Below are 26,334 nucleotides of genomic sequence, written 5' to 3'. Positions count from 1 at the left end.
CTTTGAGGTCATCTGTCACTTTGTAATAATTGAAAATTTTCAAAGTCTATCTTCCTAATTTGAAGTCGAATTCTAACATTTCTCATATATTTGAGTGAGTTTGCATCTAACTTTGTGAGATATCATCGAATAACATCCATTGAAGCCCATTGAGGTCAACTGTCACTTTGTAATAATTGAAAATTTTCAAAGTCTATCTTCCTAATTTGAAGTCGAATTCCAACATTTCTTATATATTTGAGTGAGTTTGCATCTAACTTTCTCAGATATCATCGAATAACATCCATTGAAGCCCTTTGAGGTCATCTGTCACTTTGTAATAATTGAAAATTTTCAAAGTCTATCTTCCTAATTTGAAGTAGAAATCCAACATTTTTTATATATTTGAGTGAGTTTGCATCTAACTTTGTGAGATATCATCGAATAACATCCATTGAAGCCCATTGAGGTCAACTGTCACTTTGTCTTATATGAAAATTTTCAAAGTCTATCTTCCTAATTTGAAGTCGAATTCCAACATTTCTCATATATTTGAGTGAGTTTGCATCTACTTTTGTCAGATATCATCGAATAACATCCATTGAAGCCCATTGAGGTCAACTGTCACTTTGTGTTACATGAAAATTTTCAAAGTCTATCTTCCTATTTTGAAGTCGAATTCCGACATTTCTTATATATTTGAGTGAGTTTGCATCTAACTTTGTCAGATATCATCGAATAACATCCATTGAAGCCCATTGAGGTCAACTGTCATTTTGTAATAATTGAAAATTTTCAAAGTCTATCTTCCTAATTTGAAGTAGAAATCCAACATTTCCTATATATTTGAGTGAGTTTGCATCTACTTTTGTCAGATATCATCGAATAACTTCCATAGAAGCCCATTGAGGTCATCTGTCACTTTGTAATAATTGAAAATTTTCAAAGTCTATCTTCCTAATTTGAAGTCGAATTCCAACATTTCTTATATATTTGAGTGAGTTTGCATCTCACTTTCTCAGATATCATCGAATAACATCCATTGAAGCCCATTGAGGTCAACTGTCATTTTGTAATAATTGAAAATTTCCAAAGTCTATCTTCCTAATTTGAAGTAGAAATCCAACATTCCTTATATATTTGAGTGAGTTTGCATCTACTTTTGTCAGATATCATCGAATAACATCCATTGAAGCCCATTGAGGTCATCTGTCACTTTGTAATAATTGAAAATTTTGAAAGTCTATCTTCCTAATTTGAAGTAGAAATCCAACATTTCCTATATATTTGAGTGAGTTTGCATCTACTTTTGTCAGATATCATCGAATAACATCCATTGAAGCCCATTGAGGTCTACTGTCACTTTGTGTTATATGAAAATTTTCAAAGTCTATCTTCCTATTTTGAAGTCGAATTCCGACATTTCTTATATATTTGAGTGAGTTTGCATCTAACTTTGTCAGATATCATCGAATAACATCCATTGAAGCCCATTGAGGTCAACTGTCATTTTGTAATAATTGAAAATTTTCAAAGTCTATCTTCCTAATTTGAAGTCGAATTCCAACATTTCTTATATATTTGAGTGAGTTTGCATCTAACTTTCTCAGATATCATCGAATAACATCCATTGAAGCCCTTTGAGGTCATCTGTCACTTTGTAATAATTGAAAATTTTCAAAGTCTATCTTCCTAATTTGAAGTAGAAATCCAACATTTTTTATATATTTGAGTGAGTTTGCATCTAACTTTGTCAGATATCATCGAATAACATCCATTGAAGCCCATTGAGGTCAACTGTCATTTTGTAATAATTGAAAATTTTCAAAGTCTATCTTCCTAATTTGAAGTAGAAATCCAACATTTCTTATATATTTGAGTGTGTTTGCATCTACTTTTGTCAGATATCATCGAATAACATCCATTGAAGCCCATTGAGGTCATCTGTCACTTTGTAATAATTGAAAATTTTGAAAGTCTATCTTCCTAATTTGAAGTAGAAATCCAACATTTCCTATATATTTGAGTGAGTTTGCATCTACTTTTGTCAGATATCATCGAATAACATCCATTGAAGCCCATTGAGGTCAACTGTCACTTTGTGTTATATGAAAATTTTCAAAGTCTATCTTCCTATTTTGAAGTCGAATTCCGACATTTCTTATATATTTGAGTGAGTTTGCATCTAACTTTGTCAGATATCATCGAATAACATCCATTGAAGCCCATTGAGGTCAACTGTCATTTTGTAATAATTGAAAATTTTCAAAGTCTATCTTCCTAATTTGAAGTAGGAATCCAACATTTCTTATATATTTGAGTGAGTTTGCATCTACTTTTGTCAGATATCATCGAATAACATCCATTGAAGCCCATTGAGGTCAACTGTCACTTTGTGTTATATGAAAATTTTCAAAGTCTATCTTCCTATTTTGAAGTCGAATTCCGACATTTCTTATATATTTGAGTGAGTTTGCATCTAACTTTGTCAGATATCATCGAATAACATCCATTGAAGCCCATTGAGGTCAACTGTCATTTTGTAATAATTGAAAATTTTCAAAGTCTATCTTCCTAATTTGAAGTAGAAATCCAACATTTCTTATATATTTGAGTGAGTTTGCATCTACTTTTGTCAGATATCATCGAATAACATCCATAGAAGCCCATTGAGGTCATCTGTCACTTTGTAATAATTGAAAATTTTCAAAGTCTATCTTCCTAATTTGAAGTCGAATTCCAACATTTCTTATATATTTGAGTGAGTTTGCATTTAACTTTGTCAGATATCATCGAATAACATCCATTGAAGCCCATTGAGGTCAACTGTCATTTTGTAATAATTGAAAATTTTCAAAGTCTATCTTCCTAATTTGAAGTAGAAATCCAACATTCCTTATATATTTGAGTGAGTTTGCATCTCACTTTCTCAGATATCATCGAATAACATCCATTGAAGCCCATTGAGGTCAACTGTCACTTTGTAATAATTGAAAATTTTCAAAGTCTATCTTCCTAATTTGAAGTAGAAATCCAACATTTCCTATATATTTGAGTGAGTTTGCATCTACTTTTGTCAGATATCATCGAATAACATCCATTGAAGCCCATTGAGGTCAACTGTCACTTTGTGTTATATGAAAATTTTCAAAGTCTATCTTCCTATTTTGAAGTCGAATTCCGACATTTCTTATATATTTGAGTGAGTTTGCATCTAACTTTGTCAGATATCATCGAATAACATCCATTGAAGCCCATTGAGGTCAACTGTCATTTTGTAATAATTGAAAATTTTCAAAGTCTATCTTCCTAATTTGAAGTAGAAATCCAACATTTCCTATATATTTGAGTGAGTTTGCATCTACTTTTGTCAGATATCATCGAATAACATCCATAGAAGCCCATTGAGGTCATCTGTCACTTTGTAATAATTGAAAATTTTCAAAGTCTATCTTCCTAATTTGAAGTCGAATTCCAACATTTCTTATATATTTGAGTGAGTTTGCATCTCACTTTCTCAGATATCATCGAATAACATCCATTGAAGCCCATTGAGGTCAACTGTCATTTTGTAATAATTGAAAATTTTCAAAGTCTATCTTCCTAATTTGAAGTCGAATTCCAACATTTCTTATATATTGGAGTGAGTTTGCATCTAACTTTGTCAGATATCATCGAATAACATCCATTGAAGCCCATTAGGTCATCTGTCACTTTGTAATAATTGAAAATTTTCAAAGTCTATCTTCCTAATTTGAAGTCGAATTCCAACATTTCCTATATATTTGAGTGAGTTTGCATCTCACTTTCTCAGATATCATCGAATAACATCCATTGAAGCCCTTTGAGGTTTCTGTCACTTTGTAATAATTGAAAATTTTCAAAGTCTATCTTCCTAATTTGAAGTCGAATTCCAACATTTCTCATATATTTGAGTGAGTTTGCATCTAACTTTGTCAGATATCATCGAATAACATCCATTGAAGCCCTTTGAAGTCATCTGTCACTTTGTAATAATTGAAAATTTTCAAAGTCTATCTTCCTAATTTGAAGTAGAAATCCAACATTTCTTATATATTTGAGTGAGTTTGCATCTAACTCTGTCAGATATCATCGAATAACATCCATTGAAGCCCATTGAGGTCAACTGTCATTTTGTAATAATTGAAAATTTTCAAAGTCTATCTTCCTAATTTGAAGTAGAAATCCAACATTTCTTATATATTTGAGTGAGTTTGCATCTACTTTTGTCAGATATCATCGAATAACATCCATTGAAGCCCATTGAGGTCAACTGTCACTTTGTGTTATATGAAAATTTTCAAAGTCTATCTTCCTATTTTGAAGTCGAATTCCGACATTTCTTATATATTTGAGTGAGTTTGCATCTAACTTTGTCAGATATCATCGAATAACATCCATTGAAGCCCATTGAGGTCAACTGTCATTTTGTAATAATTGAAAATTTTCAAAGTCTATCTTCCTAATTTGAAGTAGAAATCCAACATTTCTTATATATTTGAGTGAGTTTGCATCTACTTTTGTCAGATATCATCGAATAACATCCATAGAAGCCCATTGAGGTCATCTGTCACTTTGTAATAATTGAAAATTTTCAAAGTCTATCTTCCTAATTTGAAGTCGAATTCCAACATTTCTTATATATTTGAGTGAGTTTGCATCTCACTTTCTCAGATATCATCGAATAACATCCATTGAAGCCCATTGAGGTCAACTGTCATTTTGTAATAATTGAAAATTTTCAAAGTCTATCTTCCTAATTTGAAGTAGAAATCCAACATTCCTTATATATTTGAGTGAGTTTGCATCTACTTTTGTCAGATATCATCGAATAACATCCATTGAAGCCCATTGAGGTCATCTGTCACTTTGTAATAATTGAAAATTTTGAAAGTCTATCTTCCTAATTTGAAGTAGAAATCCAACATTTCCTATATATTTGAGTGAGTTTGCATCTACTTTTGTCAGATATCATCGAATAACATCCATTGAAGCCCATTGAGGTCAACTGTCACTTTGTGTTATATGAAAATTTTCAAAGTCTATCTTCCTATTTTGAAGTCGAATTCCGACATTTCTTATATATTTGAGTGAGTTTGCATCTAACTTTGTCAGATATCATCGAATAACATCCATTGAAGCCCATTGAGGTCAACTGTCATTTTGTAATAATTGAAAATTTTCAAAGTCTATCTTCCTAATTTGAAGTAGAAATCCAACATTTCCTATATATTTGAGTGAGTTTGCATCTACTTTTGTCAGATATCATCGAATAACATCCATAGAAGCCCATTGAGGTCAACTGTCACTTTGTGTTATATGAAAATTTTCAAAGTCTATCTTCCTATTTTGAAGTCGAATTCCGACATTTCTTATATATTTGAGTGAGTTTGCATCTAACTTTGTCAGATATCATCGAATAACATCCATTGAAGCCCATTGAGGTCAACTGTCACTTTGTAATAATTGAAAATTTTCAAAGTCTATCTTCCTAATTTGAAGTCGAATTCCAACATTTCTTATATATTTGAGTGAGTTTGCATCTCACTTTCTCAGATATCATCGAATAACATCCATTGAAGCCCTTTGAGGTTTCTGTCACTTTGTAATAATTGAAAATTTTCAAAGTCTATCTTCCTAATTTGAAGTCGAATTCCAACATTTCTCATATATTTGAGTGGGTTTGCATCTAACTTTGTCAGATATCATCGAATAACATCCATTGAAGCCCTTTGAAGTCATCTGTCACTTTGTAATAATTGAAAATTTTCAAAGTCTATCTTCCTAATTTGAAGTAGAAATCCAACATTTCTTATATATTTGAGTGAGTTTGTATCTAACTCTGTCAGATATCATCGAATAACATCCATTGAAGCCCATTGAGGTCAACTGTCACTTTGTCTTATATGAAAATTTTCAAAGTCTATCTTCCTATTTTGAAGTCGAATTCCGACATTTCTTATATATTTGAGTGAGTTTGCATCTAACTTTGTCAGATATCATCGAATAACATCCATTGAAGCCCATTGAGGTCAACTGTCATTTTGTAATAATTGAAAATTTTCAAAGTCTATCTTCCTAATTTGAAGTAGAAATCCAACATTTCTTATATATTTGAGTGAGTTTGCATCTACTTTTGTCAGATATCATCGAATAACATCCATTGAAGCCCATTGAGGTCATCTGTCACTTTGTAATAATTGAAAATTTTGAAAGTCTATCTTCCTAATTTGAAGTAGAAATCCAACATTTCCTATATATTTGAGTGAGTTTGCATCTACTTTTGTCAGATATCATCGAATAACATCCATAGAAGCCCATTGAGGTCATCTGTCACTTTGTAATAATTGAAAATTTTCAAAGTCTATCTTCCTAATTTGAAGTCGAATTCCAACATTTCTTATATATTTGAGTGAGTTTGCATCTCACTTTCTCAGATATCATCGAATAACATCCATTGTAGCCCATTGAGGTCAACTGTCACTTTGTAATAATTGAAAATTTTCAAAGTCTATCTTCCTAATTTGAAGTCGAATTCCAACATTTCTTATATATTGGAGTGAGTTTGCATCTAACTTTGTCAGATATCATCGAATAACATCCATTGAAGCCCATTGAGGTCATCTGTCACTTTGTAATAATTGAAAATTTTCAAAGTCTATCTTCCTAATTTGAAGTCGAATTCCAACATTTCTTATATATTTGAGTGAGTTTGCATCTCACTTCCTCAGATATCATCGAATAACATCCATTGAAGCCCTTTGAGTTCTCTGTCACTTTGTAATAATTGAAAATTTTCAAAGTCTATCTTCCTAATTTGAAGTAGAAATCCAACATTTCTTATATATTTGAGTGAGTTTGCATCTAACTCTGTCACATATCATCGAATAACATCCATTGAAGCCCATTGAGGTCAACTGTCACTTTGTCTTATATAAAAATTTTCAAAGTCTATCTTCCTAATTTGAAGTCGAATTCCAACATTTCTTATATATTTGAGTGAGTTTGCATCTAACTTTGTCAGATATCATCGAATAACATCCATAGAAGCCCATTGAGGTCATCTGTCACTTTGTAATAATTGAAAATTTTCAAAGTCTATCTTCCTAATTTGAAGTCGAATTCCAACATTTCTTATACATTTGAGTGAGTTTGCATCTCACTTTCTCAGATATCATCGAATAACATCCATTGAAGCCCATTGAGGTCAACTGTCACTTTGTAATAATTGAAAATTTTCAAAGTCTATCTTCCTAATTTGAAGTCGAATTCCAACATTTATTATATATTGGAGTGAGTTTGCATCTAACTTTGTCAGATATCATCGAATAACATCCATTGAAGCCCATTGAGGTCATCTGTCACTTTGTAATAATTGAAAATTTTCAAAGTCTATCTTCCTAATTTGAAGTCGAATTCCAACATTTCTTATATATTTGAGTGAGTTTGCATCTCACTTTCTCAGATATCATCGAATAACATCCATTGAAGCCCTTTGAGGTTTCTGTCACTTTGTAATAATTGAAAATTTTCAAAGTCTATCTTCCTAATTTGAAGTCGAATTCCAACATTTCTCATATATTTGAGTGAGTTTGCATCTAACTTTGTCAGATATCATCGAATAACATCCATTGAAGCCCTTTGAAGTCATCTGTCACTTTGTAATAATTGAAAATTTTCAAAGTCTATCTTCCTAATTTGAAGTAGAAATCCAACATTTCTTATATATTTGAGTGAGTTTGCATCTAACTCTGTCAGATATCATCGAATAACATCCATTGAAGCCCATTGAGGTCAACTGTCACTTTGTCTTATATGAAAATTTTCAAAGTCTATCTTCCTATTTTGAAGTCGAATTCCGACATTTCTTATATATTTGAGTGAGTTTGCATCTAACTTTGTCAGATATCATCGAATAACATCCATTGAAGCCCATTGAGGTCAACTGTCATTTTGTAATAATTGAAAATTTTCAAAGTCTATCTTCCTAATTTGAAGTCGAATTCCAACATTTCTTATATATTTGAGTGAGTTTGCATCTCACTTTCTCAGATATCATCGAATAACATCCATTGAAGCCCTTTGAGGTTTCTGTCACTTTGTAATAATTGAAAATTTTCAAAGTCTATCTTCCTAATTTGAAGTCGAATTCCAACATTTCTCATATATTTGAGTGAGTTTGCATCTAACTTTGTCAGATATCATCGAATAACATCCATTGAAGCCCTTTGAAGTCATCTGTCACTTTGTAATAATTGAAAATTTTCAAAGTCTATCTTCCTAATTTGAAGTAGAAATCCAACATTTCTTATATATTTGAGTGAGTTTGCATCTAACTCTGTCAGATATCATCGAATAACATCCATTGAAGCCCATTGAGGTCAACTGTCACTTTGTCTTATATGAAAATTTTCAAAGTCTATCTTCCTATTTTGAAGTCGAATTCCGACATTTCTTATATATTTGAGTGAGTTTGCATCTAACTTTGTCAGATATCATCGAATAACATCCATTGAAGCCCATTGAGGTCAACTGTCATTTTGTAATAATTGAAAATTTTCAAAGTCTATCTTCCTAATTTGAAGTAGAAATCCAACATTTCTTATATATTTGAGTGAGTTTGCATCTACTTTTGTCAGATATCATCGAATAACATCCATTGAAGCCCATTGAGGTCATCTGTCACTTTGTAATAATTGAAAATTTTGAAAGTCTATCTTCCTAATTTGAAGTAGAAATCCAACATTTCCTATATATTTGAGTGAGTTTGCATCTACTTTTGTCAGATATCATCGAATAACATCCATAGAAGCCCATTGAGGTCATCTGTCACTTTGTAATAATTGAAAATTTTCAAAGTCTATCTTCCTAATTTGAAGTCGAATTCCAACATTTCTTATATATTTGAGTGAGTTTGCATCTCACTTTCTCAGATATCATCGAATAACATCCATTGAAGCCCATTGAGGTCAACTGTCACTTTGTAATAATTGAAAATTTTCAAAGTCTATCTTCCTAATTTGAAGTCGAATTCCAACATTTCTTATATATTGGAGTGAGTTTGCATCTAACTTTGTCAGTTATCATCGAATAACATCCATTGAAGCCCATTGAGGTCATCTGTCACTTTGTAATAATTGAAAATTTTCAAAGTCTATCTTCCTAATTTGAAGTCGAATTCCAACATTTCTTATATATTTGAGTGAGTTTGCATCTCACTTTCTCAGATATCATCGAATAACATCCATTGAAGCCCTTTGAGGTTTCTGTCACTTTGTAATAATTGAAAATTTTCAAAGTCTATCTTCCTAATTTGAAGTCGAATTCCAACATTTCTCATATATTTGAGTGAGTTTGCATCTAACTTTGTCAGATATCATCGAATAACATCCATTGAAGCCCATTGAGGTCAACTGTCACTTTGTAATAATTGAAATTTTTCACAGTCTATCTTCCTAATTTGAAGTCGAATTCCAACATTTCTTATATATTTGAGTGAGTTTGCATCTAACTTTCTCAGATATCATCGAATAACATCCATTGAAGCCCTTTGAGGTCATCTGTCACTTTGTAATAATTGAAAATTTTCAAAGTATATCTTCCTAATTTGAAGTAGAAATCCAACATTTCTTATATATTTGAGTGAGTTTGCATCTAATTTTGTCAGATATCATGGAATAACATCCATTGAAGCCCAATGAGGTCAACTGTCACTTTGTGTTATATGAAAATTTTCAAAGTCTATCTTCCTAATTTGAAGTCGAATTCCGACATTTCTCATATATTTGAGTGAGTTTGCATCTAACTTTGTCAGATATCATCGAATAACATCCATTGAAGCCCATTGAGGTCAACTGTCACTTTGTAATAATTGAAAATTTTCAAAGTCTATCTTCCTAATTTGAAGTCGAAATCCAACATTTCTTATATATTTGAGTGAGTTTGCATCTACTTTTGTCAGATATCATCGAATAACATCCATAGAAGCCCATTGAGGTCAACTGTCACTTTGTAATAATTGAAAATTTTCAAAGTCTATCTTCCTAATTTGAAGTCGAATTCCAACATTTCTTATATATTTGAGTGAGTTTGCATCTCACTTTCTCAGATATCATCGAATAACATCCATTGAAGCCCATTGAGGTCAACTGTCATTTTGTAATAATTGAAAATTTTCAAAGTCTATCTTCCTAATTTGAAGTAGAAATCCAACATTCCTTATATATTTGAGTGAGTTTGCATCTACTTTTGTCAGATATCATCGAATAACATCCATTGAAGCCCATTGAGGTCATCTGTCACTTTGTAATAATTGAAAATTTTGAAAGTCTATCTTCCTAATTTGAAGTAGAAATCCAACATTTCCTATATATTTGAGTGAGTTTGCATCTACTTTTGTCAGATATCATCGAATAACATCCATTGAAGCCCATTGAGGTCAACTGTCACTTTGTGTTATATGAAAATTTTCAAAGTCTATCTTCCTATTTTGAAGTCGAATTCCGACATTTCTTATATATTTGAGTGAGTTTGCATCTAACTTTGTCAGATATCATCGAATAACATCCATTGAAGCCCATTGAGGTCAACTGTCATTTTGTAATAATTGAAAATTTTCAAAGTCTATCTTCCTAATTTGAAGTAGAAATCCAACATTTCCTATATATTTGAGTGAGTTTGCATCTACTTTTGTCAGATATCATCGAATAACATCCATAGAAGCCCATTGAGGTCAACTGTCACTTTGTGTTATATGAAAATTTTCAAAGTCTATCTTCCTATTTTGAAGTCGAATTCCGACATTTCTTATATATTTGAGTGAGTTTGCATCTAACTTTGTCAGATATCATCGAATAACATCCATTGAAGCCCATTGAGGTCAACTGTCACTTTGTAATAATTGAAAATTTTCAAAGTCTATCTTCCTAATTTGAAGTCGAATTCCAACATTTCTTATATATTTGAGTGAGTTTGCATCTCACTTTCTCAGATATCATCGAATAACATCCATTGAAGCCCTTTGAGGTTTCTGTCACTTTGTAATAATTGAAAATTTTCAAAGTCTATCTTCCTAATTTGAAGTCGAATTCCAACATTTCTCATATATTTGAGTGGGTTTGCATCTAACTTTGTCAGATATCATCGAATAACATCCATTGAAGCCCTTTGAAGTCATCTGTCACTTTGTAATAATTGAAAATTTTCAAAGTCTATCTTCCTAATTTGAAGTAGAAATCCAACATTTCTTATATATTTGAGTGAGTTTGTATCTAACTCTGTCAGATATCATCGAATAACATCCATTGAAGCCCATTGAGGTCAACTGTCACTTTGTCTTATATGAAAATTTTCAAAGTCTATCTTCCTATTTTGAAGTCGAATTCCGACATTTCTTATATATTTGAGTGAGTTTGCATCTAACTTTGTCAGATATCATCGAATAACATCCATTGAAGCCCATTGAGGTCAACTGTCATTTTGTAATAATTGAAAATTTTCAAAGTCTATCTTCCTAATTTGAAGTAGAAATCCAACATTTCTTATATATTTGAGTGAGTTTGCATCTACTTTTGTCAGATATCATCGAATAACATCCATTGAAGCCCATTGAGGTCATCTGTCACTTTGTAATAATTGAAAATTTTGAAAGTCTATCTTCCTAATTTGAAGTAGAAATCCAACATTTCCTATATATTTGAGTGAGTTTGCATCTACTTTTGTCAGATATCATCGAATAACATCCATAGAAGCCCATTGAGGTCATCTGTCACTTTGTAATAATTGAAAATTTTCAAAGTCTATCTTCCTAATTTGAAGTCGAATTCCAACATTTCTTATATATTTGAGTGAGTTTGCATCTCACTTTCTCAGATATCATCGAATAACATCCATTGTAGCCCATTGAGGTCAACTGTCACTTTGTAATAATTGAAAATTTTCAAAGTCTATCTTCCTAATTTGAAGTCGAATTCCAACATTTCTTATATATTGGAGTGAGTTTGCATCTAACTTTGTCAGATATCATCGAATAACATCCATTGAAGCCCATTGAGGTCATCTGTCACTTTGTAATAATTGAAAATTTTCAAAGTCTATCTTCCTAATTTGAAGTCGAATTCCAACATTTCTTATATATTTGAGTGAGTTTGCATCTCACTTCCTCAGATATCATCGAATAACATCCATTGAAGCCCTTTGAGTTCTCTGTCACTTTGTAATAATTGAAAATTTGCAAAGTCTATCTTCCTAATTTGAAGTAGAAATCCAACATTTCTTATATATTTGAGTGAGTTTGCATCTAACTCTGTCAGATATCATCGAATAACATCCATTGAAGCCCATTGAGGTCAACTGTCACTTTGTCTTATATGAAAATTTGCAAAGTCTATCTTCCTAATTTGAAGTCGAATTCCAACATTTCTTATATATTTGAGTGAGTTTGCATCTACTTTTGTCAGATATCATCGAATAACATCCATAGAAGCCCATTGAGGTCATCTGTCACTTTGTAATAATTGAAAATTTTCAAAGTCTATCTTCCTAATTTGAAGTCGAATTCCAACATTTCTTATATATTGGAGTGAGTTTGCATCTAACTTTCTCAGATATCATCGAATAACATCCATAGAAGCCCATTGAGGTCAACTGTCACTTTGTGTTATATGAAAATTTTCAAAGTCTATCTTCCTATTTTGAAGTCGAATTCCGACATTTCTTATATATTTGAGTGAGTTTGCATCTAACTTTGTCAGATATCATCGAATAACATCCATTGAAGCCCATTGAGGTCAACTGTCACTTTGTAATAATTGAAAATTTTCAAAGTCTATCTTCCTAATTTGAAGTCGAATTCCAACATTTCTTATATATTTGAGTGAGTTTGCATCTCACTTTCTCAGATATCATCGAATAACATCCATTGAAGCCCTTTGAGGTTTCTGTCACTTTGTAATAATTGAAAATTTTCAAAGTCTATCTTCCTAATTTGAAGTCGAATTCCAACATTTCTCATATATTTGAGTGGGTTTGCATCTAACTTTGTCAGATATCATCGAATAACATCCATTGAAGCCCTTTGAAGTCATCTGTCACTTTGTAATAATTGAAAATTTTCAAAGTCTATCTTCCTAATTTGAAGTAGAAATCCAACATTTCTTATATATTTGAGTGAGTTTGTATCTAACTCTGTCAGATATCATCGAATAACATCCATTGAAGCCCATTGAGGTCAACTGTCACTTTGTCTTATATGAAAATTTTCAAAGTCTATCTTCCTATTTTGAAGTCGAATTCCGACATTTCTTATATATTTGAGTGAGTTTGCATCTAACTTTGTCAGATATCATCGAATAACATCCATTGAAGCCCATTGAGGTCAACTGTCATTTTGTAATAATTGAAAATTTTCAAAGTCTATCTTCCTAATTTGAAGTAGAAATCCAACATTTCTTATATATTTGAGTGAGTTTGCATCTACTTTTGTCAGATATCATCGAATAACATCCATTGAAGCCCATTGAGGTCATCTGTCACTTTGTAATAATTGAAAATTTTGAAAGTCTATCTTCCTAATTTGAAGTAGAAATCCAACATTTCCTATATATTTGAGTGAGTTTGCATCTACTTTTGTCAGATATCATCGAATAACATCCATAGAAGCCCATTGAGGTCATCTGTCACTTTGTAATAATTGAAAATTTTCAAAGTCTATCTTCCTAATTTGAAGTCGAATTCCAACATTTCTTATATATTTGAGTGAGTTTGCATCTCACTTTCTCAGATATCATCGAATAACATCCATTGTAGCCCATTGAGGTCAACTGTCACTTTGTAATAATTGAAAATTTTCAAAGTCTATCTTCCTAATTTGAAGTCGAATTCCAACATTTCTTATATATTGGAGTGAGTTTGCATCTAACTTTGTCAGATATCATCGAATAACATCCATTGAAGCCCATTGAGGTCATCTGTCACTTTGTAATAATTGAAAATTTTCAAAGTCTATCTTCCTAATTTGAAGTCGAATTCCAACATTTCTTATATATTTGAGTGAGTTTGCATCTCACTTCCTCAGATATCATCGAATAACATCCATTGAAGCCCTTTGAGTTCTCTGTCACTTTGTAATAATTGAAAATTTGCAAAGTCTATCTTCCTAATTTGAAGTAGAAATCCAACATTTCTTATATATTTGAGTGAGTTTGCATCTAACTCTGTCAGATATCATCGAATAACATCCATTGAAGCCCATTGAGGTCAACTGTCACTTTGTCTTATATGAAAATTTGCAAAGTCTATCTTCCTAATTTGAAGTCGAATTCCAACATTTCTTATATATTTGAGTGAGTTTGCATCTACTTTTGTCAGATATCATCGAATAACATCCATAGAAGCCCATTGAGGTCATCTGTCACTTTGTAATAATTGAAAATTTTCAAAGTCTATCTTCCTAATTTGAAGTCGAATTCCAACATTTCTTATATATTGGAGTGAGTTTGCATCTAACTTTCTCAGATATCATCGAATAACATCCATTGAAGCCCATTGAGGTCAACTGTCACTTTGTGTTATATGAAAATTTTCAAAGTCTATCTTCCTATTTTGAAGTCGAATTCCGACATTTCTTATATATTTGAGTGAGTTTGCATCTAACTTTGTCAGATATCATCGAATAACATCCATTGAAGCCCATTGAGGTCAACTGTCACTTTGTAATAATTGAAAATTTTCAAAGTCTATCTTCCTAATTTGAAGTCGAATTCCAACATTTCTTATATATTTGAGTGAGTTTGCATCTCACTTTCTCAGATATCATCGAATAACATCCATTGAAGCCCTTTGAGGTTTCTGTCACTTTGTAATAATTGAAAATTTTCAAAGTCTATCTTCCTAATTTGAAGTCGAATTCCAACATTTCTCATATATTTGAGTGAGTTTGCATCTAACTTTGTCAGATATCATCGAATAACATCCATTGAAGCCCTTTGAAGTCATCTGTCACTTTGTAATAATTGAAAATTTTCAAAGTCTATCTTCCTAATTTGAAGTAGAAATCCAACATTTCTTATATATTTGAGTGAGTTTGCATCTAACTCTGTCAGATATCATCGAATAACATCCATTGAAGCCCATTGAGGTCAACTGTCACTTTGTCTTATATGAAAATTTTCAAAGTCTATCTTCCTATTTTGAAGTCGAATTCCGACATTTCTTATATATTTGAGTGAGTTTGCATCTAACTTTGTCAGATATCATCGAATAACATCCATTGAAGCCCATTGAGGTCAACTGTCATTTTGTAATAATTGAAAATTTTCAAAGTCTATCTTCCTAATTTGAAGTAGAAATCCAACATTTCTTATATATTTGAGTGAGTTTGCATCTACTTTTGTCAGATATCATCGAATAACATCCATTGAAGCCCATTGAGGTCATCTGTCACTTTGTAATAATTGAAAATTTTGAAAGTCTATCTTCCTAATTTGAAGTAGAAATCCAACATTTCCTATATATTTGAGTGAGTTTGCATCTACTTTTGTCAGATATCATCGAATAACATCCATAGAAGCCCATTGAGGTCATCTGTCACTTTGTAATAATTGAAAATTTTCAAAGTCTATCTTCCTAATTTGAAGTCGAATTCCAACATTTCTTATATATTTGAGTGAGTTTGCATCTCACTTTCTCAGATATCATCGAATAACATCCATTGAAGCCCATTGAGGTCAACTGTCACTTTGTAATAATTGAAAATTTTCAAAGTCTATCTTCCTAATTTGAAGTCGAATTCCAACATTTCTTATATATTGGAGTGAGTTTGCATCTAACTTTGTCAGTTATCATCGAATAACATCCATTGAAGCCCATTGAGGTCATCTGTCACTTTGTAATAATTGAAAATTTTCAAAGTCTATCTTCCTAATTTGAAGTCGAATTCCAACATTTCTTATATATTTGAGTGAGTTTGCATCTCACTTTCTCAGATATCATCGAATAACATCCATTGAAGCCCTTTGAGGTTTCTGTCACTTTGTAATAATTGAAAATTTTCAAAGTCTATCTTCCTAATTTGAAGTCGAATTCCAACATTTCTCATATATTTGAGTGAGTTTGCATCTAACTTTGTCAGATATCATCGAATAACATCCATTGAAGCCCATTGAGGTCAACTGTCACTTTGTAATAATTGAAATTTTTCACAGTCTATCTTCCTAATTTGAAGTCGAATTCCAACATTTCTTATATATTTGAGTGAGTTTGCATCTAACTTTCTCAGATATCATCGAATAACATCCATTGAAGCCCTTTGAGGTCATCTGTCACTTTGTAATAATTGAAAATTTTCAAAGTATATCTTCCTAATTTGAAGTAGAAATCCAACATTTCTTATATATTTGAGTGAGTTTGCATCTAATTTTGTCAGATATCATGGAATAACATCCATTGAAGCCCAATGAGGTCAACTGTCACTTTGTGTTATATGAAAATTTTCAAAGTCTATCTTCCTAATTTGAAGTCGAATTCCGACATTTCTCATATATTTGAGTGAGTTTGCATCTAACTTTGTCAGATATCATCGAATAACATCCATTGAAGCCCATTGAGGTCAACTGTCACTTTGTAATAATTGAAAATTTTCAAAGTCTATCTTCCTAATTTGAAGTCGAATTCCAACATTTCTCATATATTTGAGTGAGTTTGCATCTAACTTCGTCAGATATCATCGAATAACATCCATTGAAGCCCATTGAGGTCAACTGTCATTTTGTAATAATTGAAAATTTTCAAAGTCTATCTTCCTAATTTGAAGTCGAATTCCAACATTTTTTATATATTGGAGTGAGTTTGCATCTAACTTTGTCAGATATCATCGAATAACATCCATTGAAGCCCATTGAGGTCATCTGTCACTTTGTAATAATTGAAAATTTTCAAAGTCTATCTTCCTAATTTGAAGTCGAATTCCAACATTTCTTATATATTTGAGTGAGTTTGCATCTCACTTTCTCAGATATCATCGAATAACATCCATTGAAGCCCTTTGAGGTCTCTGTCACTTTGTAATAATTGAAAATTTTCAAAGTCTATCTTCCTAATTTGAAGTCGAATTCCAACATTTCTTATATATTGGAGTGAGTTTGCATCTAACTTTGTCAGATATCATCGAATAACATCCATTGAAGCCCATTGAGGTCATCTGTCACTTTGTAATAATTGAAAATTTTCAAAGTCTATCTTCCTAATTTGAGGTCGAATTCCAACATTTCTTATATATTTGAGTGAGTTTGCATCTCACTTTCTCAGATATCATCGAATAACATCCATTGAAGCCCTTTGAGTTCTCTGTCACTTTGTAATAATTGAAAATTTGCAAAGTCTATCTTCCTAATTTGAAGTAGAAATCCAACATTTCTTATATATTTGAGTGAGTTTGCATCTAACTCTGTCAGATATCATCGAATAACATCCATTGAAGCCCATTGAGGTCAACTGTCACTTTGTCTTATATGAAAATTTGCAAAGTCTATCTTCCTAATTTGAAGTCGAATTCCAACATTTCTTATATATTTGAGTGAGTTTGCATCTACTTTTGTCAGATATCATCGAATAACATCCATAGAAGCCCATTGAGGTCATCTGTCACTTTGTAATAATTGAAAATTTTCAAAGTCTATCTTCCTAATTTGAAGTCGAATTCCAACATTTCTTATATATTGGAGTGAGTTTGCATCTAACTTTCTCAGATATCATCGAATAACATCCATTGAAGCCCATTGAGGTCAACTGTCACTTTGTGTTATATGAAAATTTTCAAAGTCTATCTTCCTATTTTGAAGTCGAATTCCGACATTTCTTATATATTTGAGTGAGTTTGCATCTAACTTTGTCAGATATCATCGAATAACATCCATTGAAGCCCATTGAGGTCAACTGTCACTTTGTAATAATTGAAAATTTTCAAAGTCTATCTTCCTAATTTGAAGTCGAATTCCAACATTTCTTATATATTTGAGTGAGTTTGCATCTCACTTTCTCAGATATCATCGAATAATATCCATTCAAGCCCATTGAGGTCAACTGTCACTTTGTAATAATTGAAAATTTTCAAAGTCTATCTTCCTAATTTGAAGTCGAATTCCAACATTTCTTATATATTGGAGTGAGTTTTCATCTAACTTTGTCAGATATCATCGAATAACATCCATTGAAGCCCATTGAGGTCATCTGTCACTTTGTAATAATTGAAAATTTTCAAAGTCTATCTTCCTAATTTGAAGTCGAATTCCAACATTTCTTATATATTTGAGTGAGTTTGCATCTCACTTTCTCAGATATCATCGAATAACATCCATTGAAGCCCTTTGAGGTCTCTGTCACTTTGTAATAATTGAAAATTTTCAAAGTCTATCTTCCTAATTTGAAGTCGAATTCCAACATTTCTTATATATTTGAGTGAGTTTGCATCTCACTTTCTCAGATATCATCGAATAACATCCATTGAAGCCCTTTGAGGTCTCTGTCACTTTGTAATAATTGAAAATTTTCAAAGTCTATCTTCCTAATTTGAAGTCGAATTCCAACATTTCTTATATATTTGAGTGAGTTTGCATTTAACTTTGTCAGATATCATCGAATAACATCCATTGAAGCCCATTGAGGTCAACTGTCATTTTGTAATAATTGAAAATTTTCAAAGTCTATCTTCCTAATTTGAAGTAGAAATCCAACATTTCTTATATATTTGAGTGAGTTTGCATCTACTTTTGTCAGATATCATCGAATAACATCCATTGAAGCCCATTGAGGTCATCTGTCACTTTGTAATAATTGAAAATTTTGAAAGTCTATCTTCCTAATTTGAAGTAGAAATCCAACATTTCCTATATATTTGAGTGAGTTTGCATCTACTTTTGTCAGATATCATCGAATAACATCCATTGAAGCCCATTGAGGTCAACTGTCACTTTGTGTTATATGAAAATTTTCAAAGTCTATCTTCCTATTTTGAAGTCGAATTCCGACATTTCTTATATATTTGAGTGAGTTTGCATCTCACTTTCTCAGATATCATCGAATAACATCCATTCAAGCCCATTGAGGTCAACTGTCACTTTGTAATAATTGAAAATTTTCAAAGTCTATCTTCCTAATTTGAAGTCGAATTCCAACATTTCTTATATATTGGAGTGAGTTTGCATCTAACTTTGTCAGACTCATCGAATAACATCCATTGAAGCCCATTGAGGTCATCTGTCACTTTGTAATAATTGAAAATTTTCAAAGTCTATCTTCCTAATTTGAAGTCGAATTCCAACATTTCTTATATATTTGAGTGAGTTTGCATCTCACTTTCTCAGATATCATCGAATAACATCCATTGAAGCCCATTGAGGTCAACTGTCACTTTGTAATAATTGAAAATTTTCAAAGTCTATCTTCCTAATTTGAAGTCGAATTCCAACATTTCTTATATATTGGAGTGAGTTTGCATCTAACTTTGTCAGATATCATCGAATAACATCCATTGAAGCCCATTGAGGTCATCTGTCACTTTGTAATAATTGAAAATTTTCAAAGTCTATCTTCCTAATTTTAAGTCGAATTCCAACATTTCTTATATATTTGAGTGAGTTTGCATCTCACTTTCTCAGATATCATCGAATAACATCCATTGAATCCCTTTGAGGTCTCTGTCACTTTGTAATAATTGGAAATTTTCAAAGTCTATCTTCCTAATTTGAAGTCGAATTCCAACATTTCTTATATATTTGAGTGAGTTTGCATCTAACTTTGTCAGATATCATCGAATAACATCCATTGAAGCCCTTTGAAGTCATCTGTCACTTTGTAATAATTGAAAATTTTCAAAGTCTATCTTCCTAATTTGAAGTAGAAATCCAACATTTCTTATATATTTGAGTGAGTTTGCATCTAACTCTGTCAGATATCATCGAATAACATCCATTGAAGCCCATTGAGGTCAACTGTCACTTTGTCTTATATGAAAATTTTCAAAGTCTATCTTCCTAATTTGAAGTCGAATTCCAACTTTTCTCATATATTTGAGTGAGTTTGCATCTAACTTTGTCAGATATCATCGAATAACATCCATTGAAGCCCATTGAGGTCAACTGTCACTTTGTAATAATTGAAAATTTTCAAAGTCTATCTTCCTAATTTGAAGTCGAATTCCAACATTTCTTATATATTTGAGTGAGTTTGCATCTAACTTTCTCAGATATCATCGAATAACATCCATTGAAGTCCTTTGAGGTCATCTGTCACTTTGTAATAATTGAAAATTTTCAAAGTCTATCTTCCTAATTTGAAGTAGAAATCCAACATTTCTTATATATTTGAGTGAGTTTGCATCTAATTTTGTCAGATATCATCGAATAACATCCATTGAAGCCCATTGAGGTCAACTGTCACTTTGTCTTATATGAAAATTTTCAAAGTCTATCTTCCTAATTTGAAGTCGAATTCCGACATTTCTCATATATTTGAGTGAGTTTGCATCTAACTTTGTCGGATATCATCGAATAACATCCATTGAAGCCCATTGAGGTCAACTGTCACTTTGTAATAATTGAAAATTTTCAAAGTCTATCTTCCTAATTTGAAAGAAATCCAACATTTCTTATATATTTGAGTGAGTTTGCATCTCACTTTCTCAGATATCATCGAATAACATCCATTGAAGCCCTTTGAGGTCTCTGTCACTTTGTAATAATTGAAAATTTTCAAAGTCTATCTTCCTAATTTGAAGTCGAATTCCAACATTTCTTTAATATTTGAGTGAGTTTGCATCTAACTTTGTCAGATATCATCGAATAACATCCATTGAAGCCCTTTGAAGTCATCTGTCACTTTGTAATAATTGAAAATTTTCAAAGTCTATCTTCCTAATTTGAAGTAGAAATCCAACATTTCTTATATATTTGAGTGAGTTTGCATCTAACTCTGTCAGATATCATCGAATAACATCCATTGAAGCCCATTGAGGTCAACTGTCACTTTGTCTTATATGAAAATTTTCAAAATCTATCTTCCTAATTTGAAGTCGAATTCCAACATTTCTCATATATTTGAGTGAGTTTGCATCTAACTTTGTCAGATATCATCGAATAACATCCATTGAAGCCAATTGAGGTCAACTGTCACTTTGTAATAATTGAAAATTTTCAAAGTCTATCTTCCTAATTTGAAGTCGAATTCCAACATTTCTTATATATTTGAGTGAGTTTGCATCTAACTTTGTCAGATATCATCGAATAACATCCATTGAAGCCCATTGAGGTCAACTGTCACTTTGTGTTATATGAAAATTTTCAAAGTCTATCTTCCTAATTTGAAAGAAATCCAACATTTCTTATATATTTGAGTGAGTTTGCATCTACTTTTGTCAGATATCATCGAATAACATCCATTGAAGCCCATTGAGGTAATCTGTCACTTTGTAATAATTGAAATTTTGAAAGTCTATCTTCCTAATTTGAAGTCGAATTCCAACATTTCTTATATATTTGAGTGAGTTTGCATCTACTTTTGTCAGATATCATCGAATAACATCCTTTGAAGACCATTGAGGTCATCTGTCACTTTGTAATAATTGAAAATTTTCAAAGTCTATCTTCCTAATTTGAAGTAGAAATCCAACATTTCTTATATATTTGAGTGAGTTTGCATCTAACTCTGTCAGATATCATCGAATAACATCCATTGAAGCCCATTGAGGTCAACTGTCACTTTGTAATAATTGAAAATTTTCAAAGTCTATCTTCCTAATTTGAAAGAAATCCAACATTTCTTATATATTTGAGTGAGTTTGCATCTACTTTTGTCAGATATCATCGAATAACATCCATTGAAGCCCATTGAGGTAATCTGTCACTTTGTAATAATTGAAATTTTGAAAGTATATCTTCCTAATTTGAAGTCGAATTCCAACATTTCTTATATATTTGAGTGAGTTTGCATCTAACTTTGTCAGATATCATCGAATAACATCCATTGAAGCCCTTTGAAGTCATCTGTCACTTTGTAATAATTGCAAATTTTCAAAGTCTATCTTCCTAATTTGAAGTAGAAATCCAACATTTCTTATATATTTGAGTGAGTTTGCATCTAACTCTGTCAGATATCATCGAATAACATCCATTGAAGCCCATTGAGGTCAACTGTCACTTTGTCTTATATGAAAATTTTCAAAGTCTATCTTCCTAATTTGAAGTCGAATTCCAACATTTCTCATATATTTGAGTGAGTTTGCATCTAACTTTGTCAGATATCATCGAATAACATCCATTGAAGCCCATTGAGGTCAACTGTCACTTTGTAATAATTGAAAATTTTCAAAGTCTATCTTCCTAATTTGAAGTAGAAATCCAACATTTCTTATATATTTGAGTGAGTTTGCATCTACTTTTGTCAGATATCATCGAATAACATCCATTGGAGCCCATTGAGGTCAACTGTCACTTTGTAATAATTGAAAATTTTCAAAGTCTATCTTCCTAATTTGAAGTCGAATTCCAACATTTCTTATATATTGGAGTGAGTTTGCATCTAACTTTGTCAGATATCATCGAATAACATCCATTGAAGCCCATTGAGATCATCTGTCACTTTGTAATAATTGAAAATTTTCAAAGTCTATCTTCCTAATTTGAAGTCGAATTCCAACATTTCTTATATATTTGAGTGAGTTTGCATCTCACTTTCTCAGATATCATCGAATAACATCCATTGAAGCCCTTTGAGGTCTCTGTCACTTTGTAATAATTGGAAATTTTCAAAGTCTATCTTCCTAATTTGAAGTCGAATTCCAACATTTCTTATATATTTGAGTGAGTTTGCATCTAACTTTGTCAGATATCATCGAATAACATCCATTGAAGCCCTTTGAAGTCATCTGTCACTTTGTAATAATTGAAAATTTTCAAAGTCTATCTTCCTAATTTGAAGTAGAAATCCAACATTTCTTATATATTTGAGTGAGTTTGCATCTAACTCTGTCAGATATCATCGAATAACATCCATTGAAGCCCATTGAGGTCAACTGTCACTTTGTCTTATATGAAAATTTTCAAAGTCTATCTTCCTAATTTGAAGTCGAATTCCAACTTTTCTCATATATTTGAGTGAGTTTGCATCTAACTTTGTCAGATATCATCGAATAACATCCATTGAAGCCCATTGAGGTCAACTGTCACTTTGTAATAATTGAAAATTTTCAAAGTCTATCTTCCTAATTTGAAGTCGAATTCCAACATTTCTTATATATTTGAGTGAGTTTGCATCTAACTTTCTCAGATATCATCGAATAACATCCATTGAAGTCCTTTGAGGTCATCTGTCACTTTGTAATAATTGAAAATTTTCAAAGTCTATCTTCCTAATTTGAAGTAGAAATCCAACATTTCTTATATATTTGAGTGAGTTTGCATCTAATTTTGTCAGATATCATCGAATAACATCCATTGAAGCCCATTGAGGTCAACTGTCACTTTGTCTTATATGAAAATTTTCAAAGTCTATCTTCCTAATTTGAAGTCGAATTCCGACATTTCTCATATATTTGAGTGAGTTTGCATCTAACTTTGTCGGATATCATCGAATAACATCCATTGAAGCCCATTGAGGTCAACTGTCACTTTGTAATAATTGAAAATTTTCAAAGTCTATCTTCCTAATTTGAAAGAAATCCAACATTTCTTATATATTTGAGTGAGTTTGCATCTCACTTTCTCAGATATCATCGAATAACATCCATTGAAGCCCTTTGAGGTCTCTGTCACTTTGTAATAATTGAAAATTTTCAAAGTCTATCTTCCTAATTTGAAGTCGAATTCCAACATTTCTTTAATATTTGAGTGAGTTTGCATCTAACTTTGTCAGATATCATCGAATAACATCCATTGAAGCCCTTTGAAGTCATCTGTCACTTTGTAATAATTGAAAATTTTCAAAGTCTATCTTCCTAATTTGAAGTAGAAATCCAACATTTCTTATATATTTGAGTGAGTTTGCATCTAACTCTGTCAGATATCATCGAATAACATCCATTGAAGCCCATTGAGGTCAACTGTCACTTTGTAATAATTGAAAATTTTCAAAGTCTATCTTCCTAATTTGAAGTCGAATTCCAACATTTCTTATATATTTGAGTGAGTTTGCATCTAACTTTGTCAGATATCATCGAATAACATCCATTGAAGCCCATTGAGGTCAACTGTCACTTTGTGTTATATGAAAATTTTCAAAGTCTATCTTCCTAATTTGAAAGAAATCCAACATTTCTTATATATTTGAGTGAGTTTGCATCTACTTTTGTCAGATATCATCGAATAACATCCATTGAAGCCCATTGAGGTAATCTGTCACTTTGTAATAATTGAAATTTTGAAAGTCTATCTTCCTAATTTGAAGTCGAATTCCAACATTTCTTATATATTTGAGTGAGTTTGCATCTACTTTTGTCAGATATCATCGAATAACATCCTTTGAAGACCATTCAGGTCATCTGTCACTTTGTAATAATTGAAAATTTTCAAAGTCTATCTTCCTAATTTGAAGTAGAAATCCAACATTTCTTATATATTTGAGTGAGTTTGCATCTAACTCTGTCAGATATCATCGAATAACATCCATTGAAGCCCATTGAGGTCAACTGTCACTTTGTAATAATTGAAAATTTTCAAAGTCTATCTTCCTAATTTGAAAGAAATCCAACATTTCTTATATATTTGAGTGAGTTTGCATCTACTTTTGTCAGATATCATCGAATAACATCCATTGAAGCCCATTGAGGTAATCTGTCACTTTGTAATAATTGAAATTTTGAAAGTATATCTTCCTAATTTGAAGTCGAATTCCAACATTTCTTATATATTTGAGTGAGTTTGCATCTAACTTTGTCAGATATCATCGAATAACATCCATTGAAGCCCTTTGAAGTTATCTGTCACTTTGTAATAATTGCAAATTTTCAAAGTCTATCTTCCTAATTTGAAGTAGAAATCCAACATTTCTTATATATTTGAGTGAGTTTGCATCTAACTCTGTCAGATATCATCGAATAACATCCATTGAAGCCCATTGAGGTCAACTGTCACTTTGTCTTATATGAAAATTTTCAAAGTCTATCTTCCTAATTTGAAGTCGAATTCCAACATTTCTCATATATTTGAGTGAGTTTGCATCTAACTTTGTCAGATATCATCGAATAACATCCATTGAAGCCCATTGAGGTCAACTGTCACTTTGTAATAATTGAAAATTTTCAAAGTCTATCTTCCTAATTTGAAGTAGAAATCCAACATTTCTTATATATTTGAGTGAGTTTGCATCTACTTTTGTCAGATATCATCGAATAACATCCATTGGAGCCCATTGAGGTCATCTGTCACTTTGTAATAATTGAAAATTTTCAAAGTCTATCTTCCTAATTTAAAGTCGAATTCCAACATTTCTTATATATTTGAGTGAGTTTGCATCTACTTTTGTCAGATATCATCGAATAACATCCATTGAAGCCCATTGAGGTCAACTGTCACTTTGTCTTATATGAAAATTTTCAAAGTCTATCTTCCTAATTTGAAGTCGAATTCCAACATTTCTCATATATTTGAGTGAGTTTGCATCTAACTTTGTCAGATATCATCGAATAACATCCATTGAAGCCCATTGAGGTCAACTGTCACTTTGTAATAATTGAAAATTTTCAAAGTCTATCTTCCTAATTTGAAGTAGAAATCCAACATTTCTTATATATTTGAGTGAGTTTGCATCTAATTTTGTCAGATATCATCGAATAACATCCATTGAAGCCCATTGAGGTCAACTGTCACTTTGTGTTATATGAAAATTTTCAAAGTCTATCTTCCTAATTTGAAGTCGAATTCCGACATTTCTCATATATTTGAGTGAGTTTGCATCTAACTTTGTCGGATATCATCGAATAACATCCATTGAAGCCCGTTGAGGTCAACTGTCACTTTGTAATAATTGAAAATTTTCAAAGTCTATCTTCCTAATTTGAAAGAAATCCAACATTTCTTATATATTTGAGTGAGTTTGCATCTCACTTTCTCAGATATCATCGAATAACATCCATTGAAGCCCTTTGAGGTCTCTGTCACTTTGTAATAATTGAAAATTTTCAAAGTCTATCTTCCTAATTTGAAATCGAATTCCAACTTTTCTCATATATTTGAGTGAGTTTGCATCTAACTTTGTCAGATATCATCGAATAACATCCATTGAAGCCCATTGAGGTCAACTGTCACTTTGTAATAATTGAAAATTTTCAAAGTCTATCTTCCTAATTTG

Source organism: Diorhabda sublineata, unplaced genomic scaffold (genome assembly GCF_026230105.1).
Source record: "Diorhabda sublineata isolate icDioSubl1.1 unplaced genomic scaffold, icDioSubl1.1 Dsub_18, whole genome shotgun sequence".
Classification (NCBI taxonomy): Eukaryota; Metazoa; Arthropoda; class Insecta; order Coleoptera; family Chrysomelidae; genus Diorhabda; species Diorhabda sublineata.
This window is presented reverse-complemented; position numbering follows the sequence as displayed.